Here is a 24,684-nt window from a genome sequence, read left to right on the forward strand (position 1 = left end):
AACAAACTGGAATATGGAGAAGGAACAAGCAGTCAACCAATGCAGCGAGAGGAAATGGGAAGCAACAATGAGAGGATCAGAAACCTCTGGGACAGCTATAAAAGGCCCAACATAAGAATCATTGGTTTGCCAGAGAGTGAGGAAGATGAACTAGAACTTGAAAAATTGAGTGAAAATATAATAAAGGAGAACTTCCCAGACTTGGGGAAGGGAATAGACTTGCAGGTCCAGGAAGCAAGGAGAGTTCCCAAGAGACTGGACCCAGGGAGAACCACTCCAAGACACATTATAATCAAAATGTCAAAAATTAAAGATAAAGAGAGAATCTTAAAAGCAGCAAGAGAGAAGAAAAGAATTATGTACAAAGGGGTCCCAATTAGACTATCAGCTGACTTCTCAAGGGAAACCCTACAGGCAAGAAGAGACTGGCAAGAAATATTCAAAGTAATGAAAATCCAAAACCTACAACCACGAATACTCTATCCAGCGAAATTGTCATTCAGAATAGAAGGACAGAGAAAGTGTTTCCAGGACAAAATAAAACTGAAAGAGTTCATTAGATCCAAACCACTGTTATATGAGATGTTAAAGGGACTGGTTTAAAAAAACAGAAGCTAGGGAGATGAAACAAAGGCAAACTAAATAGGCAACGAGAGTGGAAAAGGAACTGTGGGTATGGGAAGCATATTGGGGGGAGGTCAACAGGGAGGGGGAGTGGGGAGAGGGAGGGAGATGATATAGGAATTGGGGACCAAGGTAGGAGGGAATGGAATAGATGGAGAGAGGTTGGGAGGAACTGTATGCACAACTAATGGACATAATCTAAAAGGGGGGGACAACTGGAGGGAGGGGGGCCACCGGGTGGAGGGGAACAGAGGGAAGGGAAATTGGCACAAATGTAATATTTTAATCAATAAAACACATTAAATCTGAAAAAAAAATAAAATAAAATAAAATTATCAATGTTAGCTTTCAGTTAATGTGCAACACATGGATTAGCAGTAGTACAGTATTTTCCTTAGGGAAGCGACTTAAAAAATCAAATTATAATCAAATTATTACTTGGTAAACATAAATAGTGTAAATAGGGAACTACTGAACCATAAGAGTAGAATAGGACATCCTCTACTGCAGCCAGTGCTTGAATGAATTTCCTTTCTGTATCTAAAGCCTAAACTGAATCTCTCTTTTCTTCCCTTCCAATCTCTAAAAGGGAGCAAATACAGCTGATTAGATAGACAGCTGCTTACTAAATTCCAATTACATTTTAATTGCATCTCACAAATCCCTGAAGTATCTATTTGACAATTAATTTACACTATAACTAATCAGTTTATTTATACAGAAATATCTCATTTATTCCAGAGACAGCTAAGCATAATTCTTGTTGGAATAAACTTTAATGTATTTCCAAGTTTTTACAGGCCAAGTTTTTATCACTGATGTTCTCTTATTGCTCCAATATGTTTTAATGTGCATATTCTATGTAGAGCAACAAACTTAGTCAATTTCACATACATTACTGTACAGATTGTACATAACTGTAAAATTTGTAACAGCACAGTTGTTGGCTGAATTAAGAAAAATATTTTAAAAGGTAACAGCAATATATAGAAAGGCAAAAATACAAGTATGAGCATTACATGTTCTGGCGCAACTAAAGCAACCTATTTTAAGTAATGATCCATGAAAAAAACATGAACAACATGAAAGGTGACGACGAGGAAAAGAAATCTGTAACTGACAGTGTAAGGAGTAGGTAGAAATCTAAAGGTTTCTAAGAAGTATAATAACACAGTAAAAGTCATGTTTAAAGAAACTATTTGCCAGGGCAGGGCAACCTGCTTCACCAGTCTGTGGCTCTGTATGTGGGGTAGGGATCAGAGAAGGAACAATGCTGCTTGCTCTGCACTTGCCCCATTTCCAGTCACTTCACCCCCTTCCCGAATGTGACTGGCATCCCTCCAGCTGTTGCCCTGGTCATGGTTCCCAGAGTGGGTGGGTCTGCATATGTTCCAGGACCATTAGGGCCCTTTAAAGGGACTACTTGAAAGAACCGCAGTTTTTCCACTGCCGCAACCCCCACTGGTTTTTACAGCCAGAGGTTATGAGACTTTATTTTTCTGGTGCTTGCACCCAAGGCTGTGTCTGTGTGGTCTGGCCTGGGGCTGGGATCACTCATTTCCAAGGTATCCTTCCCGCTTTTTATCCACCACATGTGAATGTTGGGTTGCCCATTCTGCTGGCTGCTATGGCCTCAGTGCTGCCACACTGCATCCTCTCCACCCTGGTTCCCTGTCTCTCCCCTTCTGCCCATTTGGAAGAATGTGGCCTCTTTAAATTCTTGGTTGTTGGACTTTCACACAGTCCAATTTTCTGGCATTTCTGGGTGTTTTTTGTTTTGAGGTTAGTTGTGATCCTTCTTATGGTTGTGCAAGGAGGCCAAGTGTGTCTACCTACACCTCCATCTTGTCCAGAAGTTCTAGGCTATAACGTTCTTGAAGACACTGATATATGTCTTTGCATCTTTCCAGTGCAAGTATATAACATGTACTTAGCATATAACATAATCTAATAAATGTCTAGGAAATAGAATCATATCAAAACATGTAATCCTGTTTGAGATATACTTTAACTTTGCTAAAAAGAGGGTTGTTTCAATTTAATTAATTTGAGGCATGAATTTTGGTTACATTAAAAATTTTAAATAGAGAATATGTAGAAACACATATTTTAATTACATTTCACAAGATTTAGGATTCTTATTTTCTATCTATACCTGAAAAACTGTTAAACTTAAAGGTATAATATGAATTTTTAAAAGTAATGAACGAAAGACAAATACCATATGATTTCACTCATGTCTCATGAATAAACTGAACTAACAAACAACAAGAGTCAAACTCAGAGAGAGAGCAGGAATGACTGTTATGGAGCATGTTAGGGATGGCGGGATTGAGCAAAAAGGATAAAGAACTCATGGACATGGACAGCCTTGTGGTGACAGTGGTGGTAGCAGGATATAAGGGGGATAAGTGGTAATGGAAAAAACACAATAAAAAATAATAAAGTAATGAGTCACATTAACACAGTTTTTAAAGATAATAAATATCTTCATTCTCTTTCTTGCATATGCAAAAAGGCAAAATAATGCTGCTAGTGATTTCTCCCAGAAGATGAATTTCACGGAGCAAAAATGTTGCTACAATCCTGTAGTGAGCTCATTGACCATCCTGCAAAAAACTTGTCCATCTTCTTGCTATCCACTGACAATTAAGGCAGAAACAAAAGAGCATTAACCACACAACTATCCTGCTATATAAATGAAGAAATGCCTTTGACAATGTCTTCATTTAAGCACTTACTATTTGTTTTATGAGGTTTTTTCCAATATTTGTAAATGAAGTACAAGGTCACTTTACCTTGGTGTCATTTCTCAGTTAAATTTTGAATAATTAAATTCTTATAACTTTCTTCAGGAAAAATAATATGTAAACATAGACAGTTTTTTGAAGCCGAGTACCAAAATAAAGTCACAAGGCTGTTTCTCAAGAAAACTAAATAAATCAAAGACTATCTTTATTACTAACAAAAAGCACAGAAAGAACTTAAGTGATTCATGGCACCCTTAAAAACCTTCAGATACTGTACTGATACAACACTATTGTCATAGAATACATTAAAAGCTTACCAAAGAAGAGGTAATAAACATATTCCATTATAGTTTAAAATGTACTACTATTTCAGCTCCATTAAATTTGATGTATTGGCATCAAACGTTTTTATCAATAAAGCACAAATAAAGCATGGTCTTGCTATTCCTTCTGAATATAAATTTGGGTTCAAACAAGTTTTTTAAAAAGATAGATTTACACTTTTTGAGAGTTAGAAAAAAACATATAATTTGGCTTTCACTTTAATTGTATTAATTTTATTTCTTTAAATTATCATAGTAATAAACACAACTTAATATAATCTATAATTACATATGCTAAAACTACATTTCAAGAGGTTTTTTAAAATTTACTTGTGACTTTTTTTGTTTTTAAATCTTGTTCCCTAGCTACACAGTTCCAGTCCTTTACAGAAAGAACTGACCCAGAAAAATGGAGACACTACCTCACAACAGAAGGTCAGATACCTTCTGACAAAGTGCCTCTGAATGTGCTATCAGACATTGTTGTTTTAGGTGCTGCAATCTTGACAATAAAATTTATAAGACAACTTGTCCAAAAATGGTAATAATCCAGGAGTGGGAACACTGCAATGCAAGAAATTATTTTACCTTTCTCATATGCAAGAAAGAGAATGTAGATATTTATTATCTTTAATAAAGCTAAATATACCAGTTCATATTCAGTTAAAGGAAACTGGATTTCAAATACAAATGCTCTGAAAACTTGCATTTTCATCCTTATATGCAATTTGAACCATTACACCTGTTTTTCAAAATTCCTATCAAATAATACAAAACCATCTTAACATCTTTATTAACCACAGTAAGAGCAAAATAAAATCTAGGCACATGGGTTTATGTAACTATGTAGTTATCAAGGTGGCTATATAATGCCTTTCAATTTCATATTTAAGATTTGATAAGATATTATGATACTGCACATATGCCTCTAAAACTTTTAAATCTCAGTGGCATTTGCCTCGGTTATATTTCAAATTTCACCTAGGAGTTTAAAAGCTCTGAATCACTACTCTTCCCAACAAAAAATTTGAAGAAAAAGGCAATTTTGTATGTTGCTGGGGGAGAGAAGAGTAGAAAGCACATTGGAAGTAGTATGAAAGAAAGTAAGCATTGGGCCCTGGCTGGTGTGGCTCAGTGGGTTGAGCGCCAGTCTACTAACCAAAAGGTTGCCGGTTCGATTCCCAGTTATAGTGCACATGCCTGGATTGCCTGCCAGGTGTCTGATTCGAGGACTGTGAAAGGCAACCAGTCATCAATGTATCAACATTTCTCTTCCTCTCTTTGTACCTCCCTTCCCCTCTCTCTTAAAATTGAATAAAACCTTTTTTTTTAAAGTAAGCTTTGGAAGAATGTGCCTTTGAAACTGGGAAGTGTTAACAAGGCTGAAAAACAAGTTCTGTTTTTTTTTTTCTTTTTTTTAAATTAAATTTATTGGGGTAACATTGGTTAATAAAATTATTAAGTTTCAGGTGTACAATACTATAATCCATCATCTGTATATTGTATTTTGTATTCACCACCCCACGCCAAGTCTCCTTCTATCACCATTTCTTTCCCCTGTATCCTATACTACATCACTCCATCACCTTTTCCCTCTTATAATCCCCATAATGTTCTGTGTCTGAGTTGTTTCTTTTCTTCAGTGCTTAATCCCTTCACCTTTTTCATCCATCCTGTACCTCACTTGCCTGACAGCTGTCAGTCTGTTCTCTATCTGAGTCTGTTTCTATTTTATTAGTTTATTTTGTTCATTAGATTCCACATATGAGTGAAATCATATAGTGCTTGTCTTCCTCTGACTGTCGTATTTCACTTAGCATAATGCTCTTCAGGTCCATCCATGCTTTCATAAAGTGTAAGATTTCCTTCTTTTTTACTGTATTCCACTGTGTAAATGGACCACAGCATTTTTATCCACTCACCTACTAACGGACACCTGGGCTACTTCCAAATCTTGGCTATTGTAAATGATGAAATGAACATAGGAGTGCATACATCCCAAGGTTTTCAATACCCTACCTTTAAATTATCTATATATCTCTATGTAAATGGGTATCATAAAAATGAGGACATAAGAGCCAATAACTAATCCTGTGTAACATGAAACAAAAAAATGTTATTTTCAAAACTACTAACCCACACTTTATCCTGACCATGCATTTGTTCATTTTTTCACTTGATTCCACATTTCAATCCCTAGAGCTATTTCCTGGGACATTTTAATAAAATCTAATGCACAAATAAAGAAAAAAAAAGAATAATTAAAAACCCACTGAATGATAATGTTAACATACAACAGACAGATATCAAAAATTCTCAGTACTCACCTATATGTTTCATTAAGGTGTTATCCATGGCTCTTTGGTTGCACATACATTCTATATTAGGAGACTTTGAGGACCCCACACAAGAAGAACCCAATAACAGAAAATAAAGAGAATCTTGGCTAGCAAAACCTCATTTCTTTCTTTTCTTTTTTTAAAAGATTTTATTTATTTATTTATTACAGATGTGTCAGAGATGTGTCGGTTGGTTGCCTATCACTTGCCCCCACTGGGGTCCTGGCCCACAACCCAGGCATGTGCCCTGACTGGGAATCGAACCAGTGACCCTTCAGTTCACAGTCCAGTGCTCAATCCATTGAGCCACATCTGCCAGAGCAAAAGCTTATTTCTAATTCATGTTCACTGCACTGTTCCCTAACTCTCTCAATTTCTTAATCTTTCAGAGTGAGATCCGGTATAAAGTCATAGAAATTTTGCCATCATTCTCTATAGTAAACCCCTTATAGTGGCAACCCTATTCCCTGAAGCATCCTCATTCTTCCTAGCCATGAGGAACAACAAGCAGTTTGGGCTGGGGAAAAGTGTATTTAGTGACAATCTGCATGTTTTATTTCTAGAGTAAGGAAACACTTCACATTTACAAAGTATTTACAAATCTAAAACAACAAAACAACTCTCCATATTCATCATCCTACCTAATGGTAGATGTAATTAGGACAAATGAAATTAGGTTAAATGGCATAAACTCATAAAGTTATAAAAGAGTTGAAATTAAAATCCATGTTAGTGGCAACTAACACAAGTGTTCTTTCTATAAAGGCAAAAATAAAGGACCGAAAATAAACAAACAACAGAAATACTATTTCTAAAGAGCTTAGCTAGAGCTCTCTACAGATCTGAATATGATCTAAATTTTAGAATTTTTTTTAAAAAGACTATTCAGAATAAAATTCAAGTATGTACCACGACGGACCTGGATGTAGAGATACCATTTTAGAGAAGCTTAGAGCTGACTTACATATGCTAAATGGACTGAATAAACTTAAAAAATTAGTCATCAAATATCATCTTTTTACTTTTAATTAAGCTTAATTCTCTTTCCTTTTGTAGTAGGACATGTTTTTTCTTCCAAATAAAGACCTGATAATGGCCAAATATGTATATTTCCTTCATCCTAATGTACTTTCCTTGCTTAAACAGGAAATACTGTCACCCAACAAAAAAACCATAAACCTAGTCTATACTTCCATTAGCATTCTCTTTGATTAGATATATAAATCACCATAATGACTATCTAATAGATCTAGATAGCCCAAGGGGAAGAAGATGGTATAGCTCTACCTAAGACACAGAGGCAAATAAACACAGGTGCCTGTCAAGATGATGAGACAGAGAAGTATGGCCCAAAAGAGGGAACAGATCAAGGTTTCAGTGGGAGAACTAACCAACGAGCAGATAGCCAACCTAACACACAGCCCTCAGGAGGCCTTCCCGACTCTCCAGAAGCTAGGTACCCCTCCTCTTGACCCCCACGTAGCCCTTGACTCTTTCTCTGTCTTCTCAACTGCCACACAGAAAGGAGTAATATGGGAGAATCACTAAAACATCAAGCATTCAATATTTGTTATTGTTTTTACTGCTCAGCTTATGAAAGAAACTCTTCCTTAGGCTTGGGGAAACTCCTATTTTTTCATGCATCTCTCACTGTAGATACTGGAAAATGCAAATACATTCCATGCTACTTAGTTAGCAACTGAGTGCTATCAATCAGACAAATCTGCTCCGGACTTTTAAGACAATGTAAAGAAGCAAGGGAACAAGTGATCTCAAAATAGCTATATTTACAGTTTAAAAATATAATGGTTAAAATAAAAGATTTGTATTTTTTTTACCACCAGCCGGAATGAGGGGAAAGAACAGTCACCATCTTAATACTTCTATCCTTAATTTCTTTTTCTTGGAAATAGGACCATGAGTCCTACAATACGCTTTGAAGTGTGTCTGAACAGTACACCAAGGACAGTGGTACTGCTGATTTTACACCTCACGATCAGGCCCTTTATATTCAGAGTATTATCACTTCTGTTACCCTGATTATTTTCTCTAGTGGTAAAAGAAAATCTCTCTGCTTTCTGGAAGCACCTTGGTAAGAACACACTTAAATCCCCAACCACCCAAATAAGAGAGAAAAGAAGTCATCATATAAATATAGCATATTTACATCTTAATTTATATAGAAGCTTTAATTTGGTAGTTCTTAAAATTCATGGCAAAAAAACTAGTAAGAAATTACTACCCTAATGTTCAAAAGAAAGGTGCCTCAGACCATATTTAACTAATGTGATTTAGGCACCCTCTCTGCCTCTTCTAAAATCCATAAGAGTAATTACCCTATACCTATAACTTTCTCACAAGAAAAATTTATAAGGCAGGAAAGTACACAGGAGATATAATGGAAGGATGGTTTCCTCATGGCCTAATAAGGCATTTGAATTTATACTTCTCCTAGTTCCTTTTAGCAGAAATATTGTATAAATTTACATTCAATAATTTCATATTACACAGTAAATTATGTAATTTAAAAATGCTTGTGAGCTTTGAAATGATGAAACAAAATTTAGGTATCAACATTACAATGGATTCTTTAAAACAAAGTATAAAACACAAAATTGTAATTTTTATAAGTTTTCTACTAATGTTCATAAATACATGAGTAGTCATCATTCTACACAATATCAACCCACTAGAATTCACAAGAAGAACAAAAATTAGAAGATCTTGGTTTATCTACACACATTAGTAGCACTGCACCCTGTATTATATCAATCACATAACCTGTAACAGCCTGTAAAGTAATATAGAACTGTTGAAAATTAGTAATGACACTGGACATTGTTGTCTTCCCAGTGTCAGTAAAGAAAACACTCAATATTTCACTGTTAAATATGGTAAGAGCTAAAGAGTTTGTGTAGCTAATCTTTATCAGAAAAAGTGAAGTTGCCTTTATTCCTAAGTCGCTAAAATTTTTAAAAATCATAAATAGGTACTGAATTTTATAAAAAGATTTTTGTTTCTAATACACAGCTTTTCTCACTGCTGTTAAGGAATTAAATGGTTTTTTTCAAATAGTAATCTAGCTTTGATTTTCAGAAATAAACCCATCTGTTCTTGTTACATTATGCATTTTATATATCATTAATTTTATTAGCTAAACTCTTTGTTACTTTTTGCATCCATATGTATGCTGTGTACTGATCTACAATTTTCCTTTATTGTAATAGACCATCCAGGTTCTGTTATTAATATTATGCTGACACATAAAATGAGCTGGAAAGAATTCTATTTTTCTAATCTCTAGAGGGTCTGTGGTATTTCTTCTTATACATGTAGAAAAATTTTAAAATAAAAATTATCCAAATTTTCAATTTTATCTTATATATTTATTCTTATATATTTTATCTGATATTTCAAAAATTTGTCCATTTCACCTAAATTTTCAAGTATATTGGCATTAAGTTGCACTTAACAGCTTGCTAGTGTATTTTTTAACATCTGTAGTAGTAACAAATTTTGTCCTTTAGATGTTTTATATGTTTCCTGTTTCACTTCTATTTTTGTTATGTCATTCATTCTTTATTCACTGGGTTTGTTAACTAGCTGTTTGCTAGTGTTCTGAACAGAAAATGACTTTCAACATTCTTAGTCACAATATACATTAAGAGCTATAAATTTCCCTCTAAGTACTGCTTTAACTGTTCACCACCAGTTGTAAAACATTTTCATTTCATTAACTTTAAAATATTTTCACATGTAAATCATAAATTCTTCTTTATGATAAGATTATTTTAGAATGTACTGTTGCTTAATTTCAAAATATTTGGGAGATGTTTCTTGTATTTCTAGTTTAATTGCATTATGGCCACAGAACTTACTCTACATGAATTAATTATTTGAAATTTGTGGGATTTGCTTCATAGCCCAGCATATAAACAACTTTTCTAAATAGAAAATACTGTATATTCTACATTTTGATAGGGTAGGGTGGAGAATATTCTATAGTTAACTAGGTCAAGTTGATTAATAATGTTCTTTAGTGACCATATTCTTACTTTGTTATCAACTTGTGCCATAAGTTTATGAAAGAGATATGTTAAAGTGACTATGGATTTCCATCTACAACCTTTTAGTTTTTTAAAGTTCTTCACTGACTTTAGTAAAGCTAATCTTAATAAATGTAATCAAATTTAAGGTTGTTATATCCAATTGCATTGACCATTTTCTCTTGTCTTACCGTGAGCATTTGTATGACATCCATATGGCTAAATCAACTTCCATTTATTTGTTCATCTGTCATCCTGTTATTTTCAATCTCTCTTATAGTTAAAGTATGCCTCTTATAAACAGCACAGAGTTAGGTTTTATTTATTAATCTGCCTATCCCTGAATTTTAATTGAGATTTTTAGCTCATTTCAACTTAATGCATTGCATAGTATAGATGAAATTAGGTTGGCCAACTAATGATTTGTTATCTATTTGTCCCATCTGCTGTTTCTTTTTTCTTTAAATTTAAATTATTATTTTTAATTAGTTGACATACAATATTGTATTAGCTTCAAGTGTACAACCCAGTGATTAGACATGAAATAACTTACTAAATGACCATCTCAATAAATTTCGTACCCATCTGACACCATACAGTTGTTAGAATATTTCTGACTATATTCACTATGCTGCACTTCACATCCCATGACTATTTTGTAACTACCAATTTGTACTTCTAAATCCCTTCAATTTTTTAACCTACCCCCCAAAAACTCTCCCATATGGTAACCCAGAACATTCTATATATGTATAATTCTGGCTTTATTCTGCTTATTCATTTATTTTGTTTCTTAGATTTAATTGTTGATATATTGTGTATTTATTGCCATTTTATTGTTCATATTTTTTTATCTTCTTACAGAAGACACTTTAATATTTCATATAATACTGGTTTGGTGGTCATGAACTCCTTTAGCTTTTCTTCTCTGGGAAGCTTTTTATCCTTTGATTCTAAATGACAGCTTTGTGGATAGAGCAATCTTGGTTTTCATCACTTTGAATATATTTTACCAATTCCTTCTGACTTGCAAAGTTTCTTTTTTGTTTGTTTGGGGGTTTTTTGTTTGTTTTAAATATGTTTTATTGATTATACAGTTAGAGTTGTCACAATTTCCCTTCCCTCTGCTCCCCTCCACCCGGTGCCGCCCCCCTCCAATTGTCCCCCCCCCTTTTATTCCATGTCCATTGGTTGTGCATATAGTTCCTCTCAACCTCTTCCGTCTACTCCACTCCCTCCTACTACGCTTCTTAATTCCTGTACCATCTCCCTCCCTTACCCACTCCCCCCTCTCTGCTGACACCCACCCCCAGTATGTTCCCCATACCTATAGTTCTTTTTCCAATCTCGATGCCTATTTAGTTTGCCTTTGTTTCAATTCCCTAGCTTCTGTTGTTGGCTCTTGAGAAGTAGTTTTCATTTTAATGTTCATAGTTTTGATCCTCCTTTTTCTAAACCAGTCCCTTTAACATCTCATATAATAGTGATTTGGATCTAATGAACTCTTTCAGTTTTATTTTGTCCTGGAAGCACTTCCTCTGACCTTCTATTCTGAATGACAATTTCGCTGGATAGAGTATTCGTGGTTGTAGGTTTTTCATTTTCATTACTTTGAATATTTCTTGTCAGTCCCTTCTTGCGAGCAGGGTCTCCCTTCAGAAGTCAGCTGATAGTCTAATTGGGACCCCTTTGTACATGATTCTTTTCTTCTCTCTTGCTGCTTTTAAGATTCTCTATCTTTAATTTTTGACAATTTGATTATAATGTGTCTTGGAGTGTTCCTCCCTGGGTCCAGTTTTTCTGGAAAACTCTGTGCTTCCTGGACCTGTAAGTCTATTTCCTTCTCCAAGTTTGGGAAGTTCTGCTTTATTATATTTTCACTTAATTTTTCAATTTCTAGTTCTTCTTCTTCGCCCTCTGGCCATCCTTTAATCCATATGTTCGATCTCTTATAGCTGTCCCAGAGGTTTCTGATCCTCTCCTCACTTTCCCTGCTTTCTGTTTCCTCTTTCTGCACTGGTTGACTGTTTGTTCCTTCCCTATGTTCCAGTTTGTTGATTTGATCTCTGGATTTTATTTCCTCACCACTTATCTCGTATGTGTGTTTGTTCTTTTCAGTATGAGTGGCTTTCAATCCTTTCTCGTCTTGTTCCAAATCTTTTGTTAATTCTGTAAGCCTCCTAACGACTAACTCTGAATTGAGCCTCTGATAGGTTTCTTATTTGTTCATCTGTCAGATTCTTCATCTGCTGCCTGGTGAGCTGCGTCTCCGGGATTTCTATAGTTGTCTGCCTCATTCTGACAGATTTGCATTTTGCTTTGCTTCTTGGGCAGGCTATAGGGGGCAGAGCCCATGTACTCATCACAACCCGGCGACCAGCGGTGTTCCACAACCTTTATCGTAGCGCTGTGGTGCTTTGTCGTCACTACCCGGCGACTGGTGGCGATCCACAACCTTTTTCGGGGCGCTGTGGCACTTTGAGTGGGGGCGGGGGGTCCAAAATAGATTCCTGCCGTTATTCTCTGCTGGGAGACTGGGATCCATCCTCCCACCCTCTGGGCCTCACCATCTGAGACAATGTGGTGGCTGCCTTTCCCAGCGTTGGGGTCGGGAGCTGCTGCGGCTCAACTGCAGCCAGGACTGCTCTCCCTGCCGTTGGCCCTGGTGCTACCGCAAACAGCACCGCTCACTTTCACTCTTCCTACCTGTCCGAGGAGCACCGCTGGTTTATAACTTCGTACTTTGGGCTTCCGTGTAGCTTTATTTTCTGAAATTTCTGGTTATCTTTTGTTTTGAGGTAGTTGTATTCCTTTCTAGTTGTAGAGGGAGACCGAGAGTGTCCCTCTAAGCCTCCATCTTGGCCGGAAGTTGCAAAGTTTCTTCTGAGAACTCAGCTGACAGTCTTATGTTTTGCACTCTGCAACTAGCAGATTGCTTGTCTCCATTTTGTTTACTTTTTCTCTGGAGCTTTGTTCTGTTTTTTTTTTTTTTAATATTTGGGACATGTTTCTTTGTCCTCTCATTTTGGTAGCCTCCCTCTGTTTGTTTCTATGAATTAGGTATAGCTGCCATGTCTCCCAGGCTTGGTTGAGTGGCCTTATGTAGTAGGTATTCTGTAGAGTCCAATAGCATGGTGTTCCTGATGATCCAAGCTGAGCACTCCAAGTGCAGCAAACTGCCCCCACCACTAGTGTGGGCTGTGTACACATTCCTCTTGTTGGAGTTTTGATTGCTGTTGGCATGTCAATGGGAGAGACTGACCCCCAGACTGATTAGCTGTACGGACTGACTGTGAACACTGACCACTGGAGGATCAGTTGAGCATAGGCCCACCTCTCTGAGCCAGACTTACGTCAGTAGAGTTCTTGTGCCTGCTGAGTCCAGTCCATGAGTGTGTCACTTATGGAAGTGGTTTGGTGGTGATTCAATGTGGTCTAAAGCTCTCCACAAGACACTCTGGCTCTGGGGCCTCCTGGAAGTTGCAGGCCAAGGTCAGGCGCCTCCTATAGTCTCCCTGGGGCCACCCAGCATGAGCTGCAATGCGATCATCAGATAGTTGGTATTTGTGCTGGACTTGTAAGTGCCCAGGAGAGACCAGGCTGCGAACAAAGGTCAACAGCTGCTGGTGCCCAGCCTAGAGCCACTTAGAGAGAGGTACGGGGTTTGCTGAGACAAGATGCTGCTTGTTTGAGAGGATTTTAGCAAAGTCAGAAGCCTGAACCAAGACAGACCATTCATATAGAAAAGCCAGTGGAAATATCTTGGGTGGGCCTGTAAGTTGGGTGGTGCAGGGTCTCGGAATCACCAAGAAAGGGCCAACAATGTGAGTCAGGTTGGTGGAGACCAAAGATACAGTGCCAGCTTGCCAGCTTTGTTGAGGAAGGGCTGGGAAAAAAACAACAACAATGGCCTCTGCCAGCATTTTTGTCTGGCAAAAAGTGGCCCCCGAGATCTCAATTCAGTCCCTCCCTATATGTCTCTGGTGCCTTTCAAGCTGCTGTCCCAGTGCTGTAGCTCAGGCGGAGTGAGTCCAAGTAAGTCCATGAGCAGGTCCTTTAGGAGGAACTCCTTGGGAGTGCAAAAGCCCTCTGTCTCACTCAGCCACCACCCCGGCTGTTCTTACAGCCAAAAGTTAAGTGGACTTCTCTTCCTGGCTCTGAAACCCTAGTTTGGGGGGCTTGGTGTGAGCCTGGGACTCCTCATTCCTCAGGAGGGACCTCCGCAGCTGAGATATCCCTCCTGATGTTTATCTGCCACATATGGGTATGGGTCCAACCCATTCTGGACTCTACTCCTCCTCCCAGCCTCGATGAGATTTCTTCTTTAAATCCCTAGTTGTAGGGCTTCCATTCAGCTCGGGTTCAGGTGGTTCTGAATCATGACTATTCTGTAGTTTAGTTGAAATTTTGCTGTGTTGTGGGATGATGTGAGTACCACTTTTACCTATCCTGCTGTTTCTTTGTTTAGTTTTAAATACATTTTGGATTAGAAAAATATTTTAATTCAATTTTTCATACTTTATTCACTTTTTATACATTTAAAAATAATTATTTTAGTGGTTACCCTACAAATTACAACAAAATTCCTGAATTATCACCTACCTTAACAGACACATTTTAATAATTCCACAACTAATGGAACTTACAGCAATTTAATTCCATTAATCTAACATGTCACCTATTATGCTATTATTTTCATATATTTTACACAGTAAATACTGTCTTTACAAAACAGTATTTCATATTTTATAAAATATCTTTGCATCTATCTACAACTCCTCTGGCACTATTTATTCCTTCATGTACTTACCTGTTTTTATCTGGAATCACTTTCCTTCAGTCTGAAGCTCTTCCTTGATTGGTTCTTCCAGTGGGGTATCTGTTTTAGCCTGTCAGAAATTTACTTTGCTTCATTTCTGAAGGATATTTTCACTAGTTACAGATAAAAATTCTTTATTGCCAATATTTTTCTTTCAGTACATGAAAGGTATCACTTCATTTAAAGGGCTCTCATAGTTTCTGTTGTAAAATCAGCTCCTAACCTAGTTGTCCTTTCAGTAACTCCTTTTGGGGTTTTGTTTGGATAATTCTAAATTACAATCATGTCCATGCAGAATTTTGGAATGAATTTATATAACCTATATGATACAAGCACTTTAAATAAAGGTTTCACATTAAAGTCCTAACTGGAAAAAATGAATGCCAATTCAGTTCAGAAGTATCAAAGCATTCCCAAAGATAAATAACCTATAAAAATGAGCAGCTATCAACTTTTTAGAAACTCAAAACAACATAATGAAACAAGGCACCATAAGTGAATGTCAACACACACACACACACACACACATCAGAGAATGGCAAAATGTTAAGGCAATTTTTGACTCAAAATATGAAATATCCAGCTCTAATAACCTTGACTAAAACAAAAGGTGAAAAACACAGAGTGGAGAAAAAGTGGATTTAGAATTGTCCTTATGGAAAATACAATAAATAAATAATACAAGCAAGGAAAACAACAACAAAAATTAAGACTATATTAAACTAAAAAAGTTTTTGAACAGCAAAGGAAACCATCAACAAAATGAAAAGACAATCCACTGAGTAGAAGAACATATTAGATGATGCACTGGAAAGCAGTTAATATCAAAAATTTATTTAAAAAAACTATAAAACTCAACACCAAGAAAACAAACAATCTAGTTAAAAAATGGACAAAGGACCTGAATAGACACTTCTCCAAAGAAGACATACAGGTGGCCAATAGACTATGAAAAGATGCTCAACATCACTAATAATCAGAGAAATTCAAATTAAAATCACAGTGAGACATCACCTCACACCTGCCAGAATGGCTGTCATCAATAAATTAACAAATAAGAAGTATTAGTGAGGATGTGAAGAAAAAAGAACCCTTTTTGCACTGTTGATGGGAATATAGACTGGTGCAGCCACTGTGGAAAGCAGTATGGAGTTACCTCAAAAAATTAAAGATTGAACTGCCCTTTGACCCAGGCCTTCCAATTCTGGGAATATATCTGAAGAAACCCAAAACACTAATTCAAAAGAATATATTCACCCCTGTGTTCATGGCAGCATTATTTTATAATAACTAAGATTTTGAAGCGACCCAACTGGCCATCAGTAGATGAGTGGATACAAAAGCTGTGGTACATTTACACAATAGAATACTGCTTGGCTGTAACAAAAGAAAAATTTTTACCCTTTATGACAGCATGGATGGACCTGGAGAACATTATGCGAAGTGAAATAAGGAAGTCAAAGACAAATACCATATGATTGCAATCATATGTAGAATCTAATGAACAAATTGAACTAACAAGCAAAACAGAGATAGACTCATAGATAGAAAGCAGGCTGACAGCTCTGTGATGGGTGGGTGGAAGGGAGGGTAGAAGGAGGGATTGAGCAAAAAATTAAAAAAGGAGAACTTATAGACAAGGACAATAGTGATTGTGCATGGGAAGGGTGGAGGTGGAAGAAGGTATAGGTGAGATAAATGATGATAGAAAAAATAATATTAGAAATGATAATTAAATAATACAAGAATAAACACTGTGTTTCACATATCAAAACCATAAATCTATTTTTGCTCCATCCTGTATAGTGAGGAAAACAAACTCTAAAGAATTAGCAAATAATCTGGAAAAAAAAAAAGCAACAAAAAATTTTAAATCTCATTTTTAATAATAGACAAAAGTGATTGGGAGTATATTCAAATAAATCCTTTAAAATACAGCCCAGAATGACAAAGTGTCAATCAACAGAAAGGAGAAGATAAGAGAAAAAGGACGGAAATAGAAGGTCTGACATCTGAAGTTAAGAGTTCCAGGAGAGTGTACACAGATCAAAGAGTAAAATAAATTCACTAATTATATTAGAAATGAAACACCCCAAATTAATGTTCTAAGTATTCAATTTAAGATCTAAGAACAAACAAAATAAATTAATGGCATGAAAATAGAAATAATAAATATAAGAACAAAGTAAAAGATGAAATAAAACACAATGGGAAGTATAAATAAAGCCAAAAAAATTGGTTCTTTGGAAAAGATTAATAACAATAATAAACTGATAAGGTAAATCAAGGGGAGGAAAAATGAAACTCTAGTGAACAACATTTGGAAATAAAATGCCTACTACAGACTTTAGGTCTTACAACCATGTAAAAGAAAATAAGGAATATTATTAGCAACTTTAAGTACATAAATTTTAAAAATAAATATGTAAACTCATCTCTAGAGAAACACCATTCACTAAAGACAAAGAAATAAAAAGAATATCACAGATATTAACAATAATTGAATCACTGGGCAATCACCTGCTCCCAAAATACACCATGCTGAGACAGCTTTATAGTTACGTTCTACAATGCTTTCAAGGAACTTTAAATTCGAATCTTAAAAAATCTTCCAGAATAAAAAGGAAGACTATTTCACAGCTCATCTTATGTATCTTGCATAACTTTCACACCAAAAGCAAACAGACAATGTATAAGAAAAACATTGCAGGCTAATCTCATTCAGGAATTCAGATTCAAAATTTTTCTGAACAGTTACCAGCAATCGAAGATGAGCAATATATAAAAGATAAGTCATTAGAACGAATTTAAGTTAACCCAATAAATCTAGCTATGATTACTATTTTAAAACTTTATAAATGTCAATCAATATAGTACAGCAGTAGGGAAAGATCATTAATAGATGAAACATTCCATAAAATTCAGCACCTAATCATGATAAAAATCATCAGCAGAAGAGAACTTCCTTAACTTAATAAAGAACATCTACAACAATCACCTTTAATGATGACAAAGAAACCAATAGGGAGGATCCAAGATGGTGAATGAGTAACTGGAAGCTACATTAATCTTCTCCCAGGACCAATCTGGAACTACAACTTAATTGTGGAGAAATCATCCAGAACAACCAACTGAACACTAGCTGGAGAGAAGCCTTATAACCACAGACAGACAGAAAAGGCCTCTTCATTACAATATAACTGGTGGGAAGTGCGGAGACTCAAGAGGGCTGGCTGGGCTCCCACGGGTGGCAGCTGAAGGGACAGAGAAACATCTCAGCAGCCAGGGGTTCCCCCTGAGAAGGGTGGGGTCTAAACCCCTAGCTGGGCTTCCCAGCCTCCAGCAACAGAACAGAAAGTTAAAATAGCATCCAGCTGTGAAAAGCAAAAAGCCATGGGTTTTTTTGCTGGCCTGAGAGAAAAAGCTGGAGACAAAGAGGTTTTAAAGGGACCATATACAAAAATTTATTGGCACCCACTTACCCTGGGCTCCAGCAGAGGGAGGGCAGACTGGACTAAAGACAGTTAAGGAGAGTTTGGGGTGGTGGCTTTGAGAAGAGAACTGAGGGAACAGTCGACCAGGTCCCAGTCCTGACTCATTCCCCATACTGCAGGCAGTGCCTCCAAGTGGCACCAGCCTGAGGGGAAGCAATAGCCCCACCCCCAGGAGTTAATCTGTCCCACCTCAGTGCTTAAACCTCATGGATAATCACAGATTGAACAGATTAACGGATAATCATGGATTGAATAGATTAACAACTATAAGAGACAAAGACAGCAGATCTCTGGTAGTCTCAAACAGGCAGCCTAGGCCCAGACTGAGACATGATCTGGTCACCAGAGGTAGCTCCAGGAAGTAAAGAAAGTACACCTCTTCAACAGTATACAAGACGTGGTGGGAGGAGTGACTCTCAGTCAGCTAGCTGGAGGGAAGGACCCACCAAAGAGCAACAGAACAACAACCAAAAGACCAAGTACAACCAGACAGCCCAAATAAATGGCATAAGGGGCATCCCAAGAGCATCAAGTTCAGGAGATCAAGGAGACTGCACCACTGAATCCCACAGGTGTCCTACCACAGAAAGTCACACCACTAAGACAGGAAGTCAAAGCAGATCAATCTAAGAAGCAGAAACAAGAGTCACAAAAATGGGGAGATATAGAAACAGCCCCCCACTGAAGGGAAAGGAGGAGTCCCCAGAAAAAGTGATAAATAAAATAGAGGTAAGCAAACTATCAGACATGGAATTTAAAATAATGATTATAGGGAAGCTCAATCAACTCAGTGAGCTCAAAGAAAACTACAAAGAACTCCAAGGGAACTATGAAGAACTCCAGGGAAGCTACAAGGAACTTACTGAGAACTACACCAGCATTAAAAAGGACATAGAAACTATCAATAAGAGCCAGGAGGAAATGAAGAATACAATTTCTGAATTGAAGAATATGGTAGAAAGAATAAAAAAAAAAAAAAGGCTAAAGCAGAAGACTGGATCAGTGAGCTGGAGGACGATATAGAAAAAAATTCCCAGACAGTGCAACAAAATAAAAAAATACTGAAAAAGAATGAAGAGGTTTTAAGAGAACTGCAGGACAACATGAAACGTAATAATATCTGTATCATAAGAATACCAGAAAAAGAACAAGAGGAGCAAGAGACAGAAAATCTGTTTGAAAAAGTAATGAGAGAAAACTTACCTAAGTTGATGAGAGAAAAAGTCATGCAAGTCCAAGAAGAACAGAGGGTCCCAGTGAAGATGAACCCAAGGAGGCCCACTCCAAGACACATAATTAAAATGGAAAACGCAAAGACAAAGAGAGAATCCTAAAAGCAGGAAGAGAGAAACAGCTAATAACATACAAGGGAGCTACGATAAGGCTATCATCAGATTTCTCAACAGAAACACTACAAGCCAGAAGTGAATGGCAAAAAATATTTCAAGCAATGAAAAATAATGGCCTACAGCCAAGAATACTCTACCCAGCAAGGTTCTCATTCAAAATGGAAGGTGAAATAAGGAGTTCCCCAGACAAAAGAAGGCTAAAAGAATGCATCTCCACCAAACCAGCACTGGAAGAGATGCTAAAGGGTCTGTTTTAAGATGAAAAAACAAAGAGACAGAGAGGAACACAAAATGACAAAGAATAAGTACCTATCAATAATAACCTTAAGTGTAAATGGATTAAGTGCACCAATCAAAATACATAGGGTACCTGAATGGATAAGAAAATATGACCCACATATACACTGCCTGTAGAACAAAAGATCTACACAGATGGAAAGCAAAGGGATGGGAAAAAATATTTTAAGCAAATGGACATGAAAAAAAAAGCAGGGGTAACAATACTTATATCAGACAAAACAGATTTCACAGCAAAGGCCACGAAAAAACAAAGAAGGACATTTCATAATACTTACGGGAACAATCCATCAAGAAGATATAACCCCTGTAAACATATGTGCACCCAACATAGGAGCACCAAAATATATAAGAAAATTCTTGGAGGACTTCAAGAAAGATATCGACAGCAACACACTACACTCATAGTAGTGGACTTTAACACCCCATTGTCAACAACGGACAGATCTTTCAAACAAAGAAATATCAAGGATATTGTGGCACTGAACAACATTCTAGATCAAATGGATTTAATTGATATATACAGAACCTTTTACCCCAAAGAAGTAAGACATAAATTCTTTTCAAATGCACATGGAACATTTTCAAAGATAGACCACATGGTAGGACACAAAACAAGCCTCAACAAATTCTAGAAAATTGAAATTATATCAAGCATCTTCTCAGATCACAATTGCTTGAAACTAGAAACCAACCTCACGGAAAAAACTCAAAAATATTACCCAGTGAACATTAAAGACATAGCAAATGAAGTAACTTTAATAATTGACTTAAGTGGCTAGCAACTAGCAAATGGCCTTTAGAGAGATACCCAAGGTTGAAAGGGTATGTTTCCTTAACCATTTTCTGAGATGATGAAAAGTTAGTGTTTGCCCTCTTCAAGTCTACTCCTTCAAAATAGAGAATTAACAGGTATAGATTACTAGAAAATAATTATGAATACTATGTGTTTAAAGATAAAAAAGGCAAGTGTAGAAATGTGAACAAAACAATTCTGTTTAAATGGGTAAGTAAAACTGGAAAAGAATCAAATAGAAACAGGAATTTATGTCCCACTCCTCAGTATATGTAAAACTTGTACAAAAATAACTTCTATGAAAATGATTTGTAATCTCTAGACTTTATACCTTAGACATGTCTTGAGATGGGAATCCAATCCTTTGGGTTGCAGGTTGTTTTCCCCTTCAAATTAACCTATCTTTCAAGTTCAAAAGACAGAGAGAGTGACAGATAGATGTACAGACTTGCATATAAACAGATGAGAAGGTAGTAGAGGAATGAAGAAAAAGCATTCCAGGCTGATTTATTAGTGATTGGAATACAAACAGAGACAAAGAATATATAAAAATTACAATTAACTTCAGTAAAATATAGGCCAATGATACACAGCTATCAAGGTTGGCTGGTGATTTCATTAGTTTTTCTGTCATTAATAGAGCATAAACAAACAAAATAATAAATTTTTTTAAAAGGAAAAAATAGATCATAAACATATATACAATATATAATAATGATTATATATATATCTATATAGAGAGAGAGAGAGAGAGAGAGAGAGACTTGGGAAAAATATCTGCCATCATCTATCTGAAATAGGATTTACATATATCCAAAGTTTAAAAAAAAATAACTCTGATTCAATAACAGAAAATTTTTAATGGACAAATGATTTGAATAGACACTTCTCCGAAAGACAATAGATAGTAAATAAGCTCATGAACAGACTGCAACACCCATTACTATAAGGGAAAAACAAGTTAAACTATAATTATATACTACTACAGACTTAATAGAATGTCTAAAATATGTCAAAAAACCAACTCTGACAATAAGAGCAACTAGAACTCTCAAACATTTCAAGTGGAAATTCAACATAAAAGAGCTACTCTAGGCAACAGTTTTTCAGCTATTTATAAAATTAAATGTCATTTTACCATATGACCCAGCAATCTTCCTTTGAGATATCTGCCCAAGAGAAATAAAAATTTATATTCATACAAAAACATGTACATAAATTTTTAGGCGCATTATTCATAAGCACCCCAAACTAGAAACAAGTAAAGTTATCTTTCAATGGGTAAATGCATAAACAAACTGTGATACACCCATACAACAAAATACTCCTCACTAATAAATGCAACATACTACTGATACATAAAATAGCATGGCCTAATTTCAAAAGCATTATGCTAATTTTTTTAAATGCAAAAACTATTACAAAGAAGAGAGGTGAATAGTAAGAAAAAAACCTGACTACAAGGGAGCAGCAAGGACATTTTTGAGAGTGAAGGAACCATTCTGTAGCCTTACTGTGGTAGTGGTTACATAAGTATATGAATTTGACAAAACATATGGAACGGTGTGTGAAAAAATAAGCAAATTTTACTATATATGTTTTAAAAATATTTTTTAAAGAAATTGTACAATTTCTGTTTAATTTTACATAAAGATAAAAAATAAAAGTACATTACAGATCCAACTCCAATGGCAGTTATTTTGACAAAATATTAAGTATGATTGATATTACTCCTTACAACTTTCTGTCTTTCAAAAATCCTGAAATGAACATTTATTACTTTTATAATTAGGAAATAATGACACTTTTAAAAAGTGTGATTTGATACACTTACAAAATTTCTTTGAATAGCTGATACACAACTAAATATAAAGCCATGGAAAGGGAAAATAAAAATCAAATAAAGAGAAGGCATTAAAGCCTTTGATAAACAACAGTCTATTCATATTTCCTTCTACTTTGGTACATTTTTAATAACCTTACAGTATCATTTAGTGTCACAGAATATATTATCCCTTTTCCTTCATACCATAATTTAGCTTAATTAAAGTACCATTTTAAAAACTAGTTTAAAATTCATCTGCTAGTGAGAACTTTACTTTTAAGGAAAAGAGGGAGTCCAAAAATTTCAGGATTTAGATGCTTATGCATGATATGACACACCAATTGTATTTTCACACCAAAAGTAAAGTTGCCCCCTGAAGGGTGACATTTACAATAAACTTTTACTATTCCATGGTATAAAGGAAACAAATAAAATTAGTTTTTTTATACAACTATATAACTATTATTCAATCATTGACTTAGGTTTTTTACATATATTAACATTCAATCAGAAACAAAGTTTTCTTACTTGTAGCTAAGAAATACATAGATGTCAATGAGTAAAAAAATGATTAAAAAATTTTAATAGACTATATATACATTCAAATGGTTCTCAATATACATAAAATATACATAGAAAAATTCCATCCCTTTTCCCTTTCCTCTATCTATCCTCCAAACAAATACCTCAACTTGAAACACACAGAGTAAAGATAACTACAATTACTGGTTTCTTAGGAATACTTGTCAAGTTCCTTTATGTGTCTATAAATACATATTAACATAGATATTAATTTTTATCTATTTTAAACATTTTTTATAAAAAAGTAGAAAACTATATGTAGAACTCTACATTTTTTATCACTTAATGAGATATTGTATTGTATTTAATTATTAAAATGTCAAATATGAGGCTAAATAAAAGTCCTACAATGAAATGTTATAACAGATTTAGGTTTCAAAGCTGTCAGCAACACTGACATAAATTGCATTAAGAACATGATAATGATTCATACAACTGTAAATGAGAAAGGAAACTTACTGAGAGTTAGCTGAGGTTGCTTGTCTATCTCCAGTAAAACATCCCAAAAGGGGCTCTCTTGGCCTTAGCGCCATCTTCTTAGAAACCTCCGCGCCATGAGAGCCAAGTGGAGGAAGAAGCGAATGCGCAGGCTGAAGCGCAAAAGAAGAAAGATGAGGCAGAGGTCCAAGTAAACCGCTAGCCTACGCACCTATGGAAGCCACAGGAGCAGAAATAAAGAAAGCCAGAGGCCAGGGACTGATACGAATAGTTGGACTGCATGCCTGCTGTCTAGAAACTTCTCGATGGATCTAGAACGTACGTTGCCATTTGATCGCCACGACCACCTTTTGAGAGACCCATCTTGCTCTTAACAAATCCCTTTTGGTCCTTTGCCCTTGATCTGTGACATTCTGGACTGGTTCTGTTTTCATTTGTGGCTAAAGGTGTGCAATAAAATCATCTCTTAGCTGAAAAAAAAAAAACAAAAAACAAAAAAAAAACCCATCCCAAAAGGCCTCTTTAAAGTATGGCAATTCCAAGGCTTAACCCGCCTATAATTAACAGGCAAGTGAAGAAGTTACCTAATTTAAATCAGGGACCTCCATTATCAGCACAGCAGCTATTTTTAGGTGGAGTGGCTAAAATCATACAACTGAATAGAGAAAATACATTTCGTAAATGAACAATATCATATCAATTCTAATTTCTTTATGGCATAAAGCAGCTAAAAAAGTACTAGGAACATCCATTTAAGAAAACTGAGAAACTGCAATGTAATTTTTCTTCTGCTTGCAAATTCAATCAGGGAATGGAAACAGAAAACATTCTATTCTCTAAGCTATAATGAAGCATAAATTTCATCACTTTCAACTTTGACTTCTTGTAAAAAAAATTTTTTCATAAGGAAATATATGTTAACCTGAGTCCAAAGCTCAGATTAAAAATAAACATTTAAAGGTTTACCAAAAAGAAAACTAAGATCTAGAACCTACTATTATT

The 24,684-nt window shown here is 35.7% G+C and overlaps 1 protein-coding gene and 1 pseudogene across 1 annotated transcript in view; one reads left to right on the forward strand and one right to left on the reverse strand.

Moving 5' to 3' along the window:
• The window catches only part of JMJD1C (jumonji domain containing 1C), a 249,856-nt gene that overhangs the window by 140,248 nt on the left and 84,924 nt on the right, over nucleotides 1–24,684 (reverse strand). The gene's annotated exons all lie outside the window — the stretch shown is intronic.
• LOC150010139 (eukaryotic translation initiation factor 4B-like) overlaps nucleotides 2,947–24,684 on the forward strand; it is a 44,637-nt pseudogene continuing 22,899 nt past the window's right edge.

This window comes from Furipterus horrens, unplaced genomic scaffold, assembly GCF_987537825.1.
Source record: "Furipterus horrens unplaced genomic scaffold, mFurHor1.1.pri manual_scaffold_5, whole genome shotgun sequence".
Taxonomy (NCBI): domain Eukaryota; kingdom Metazoa; phylum Chordata; class Mammalia; order Chiroptera; family Furipteridae; genus Furipterus; species Furipterus horrens.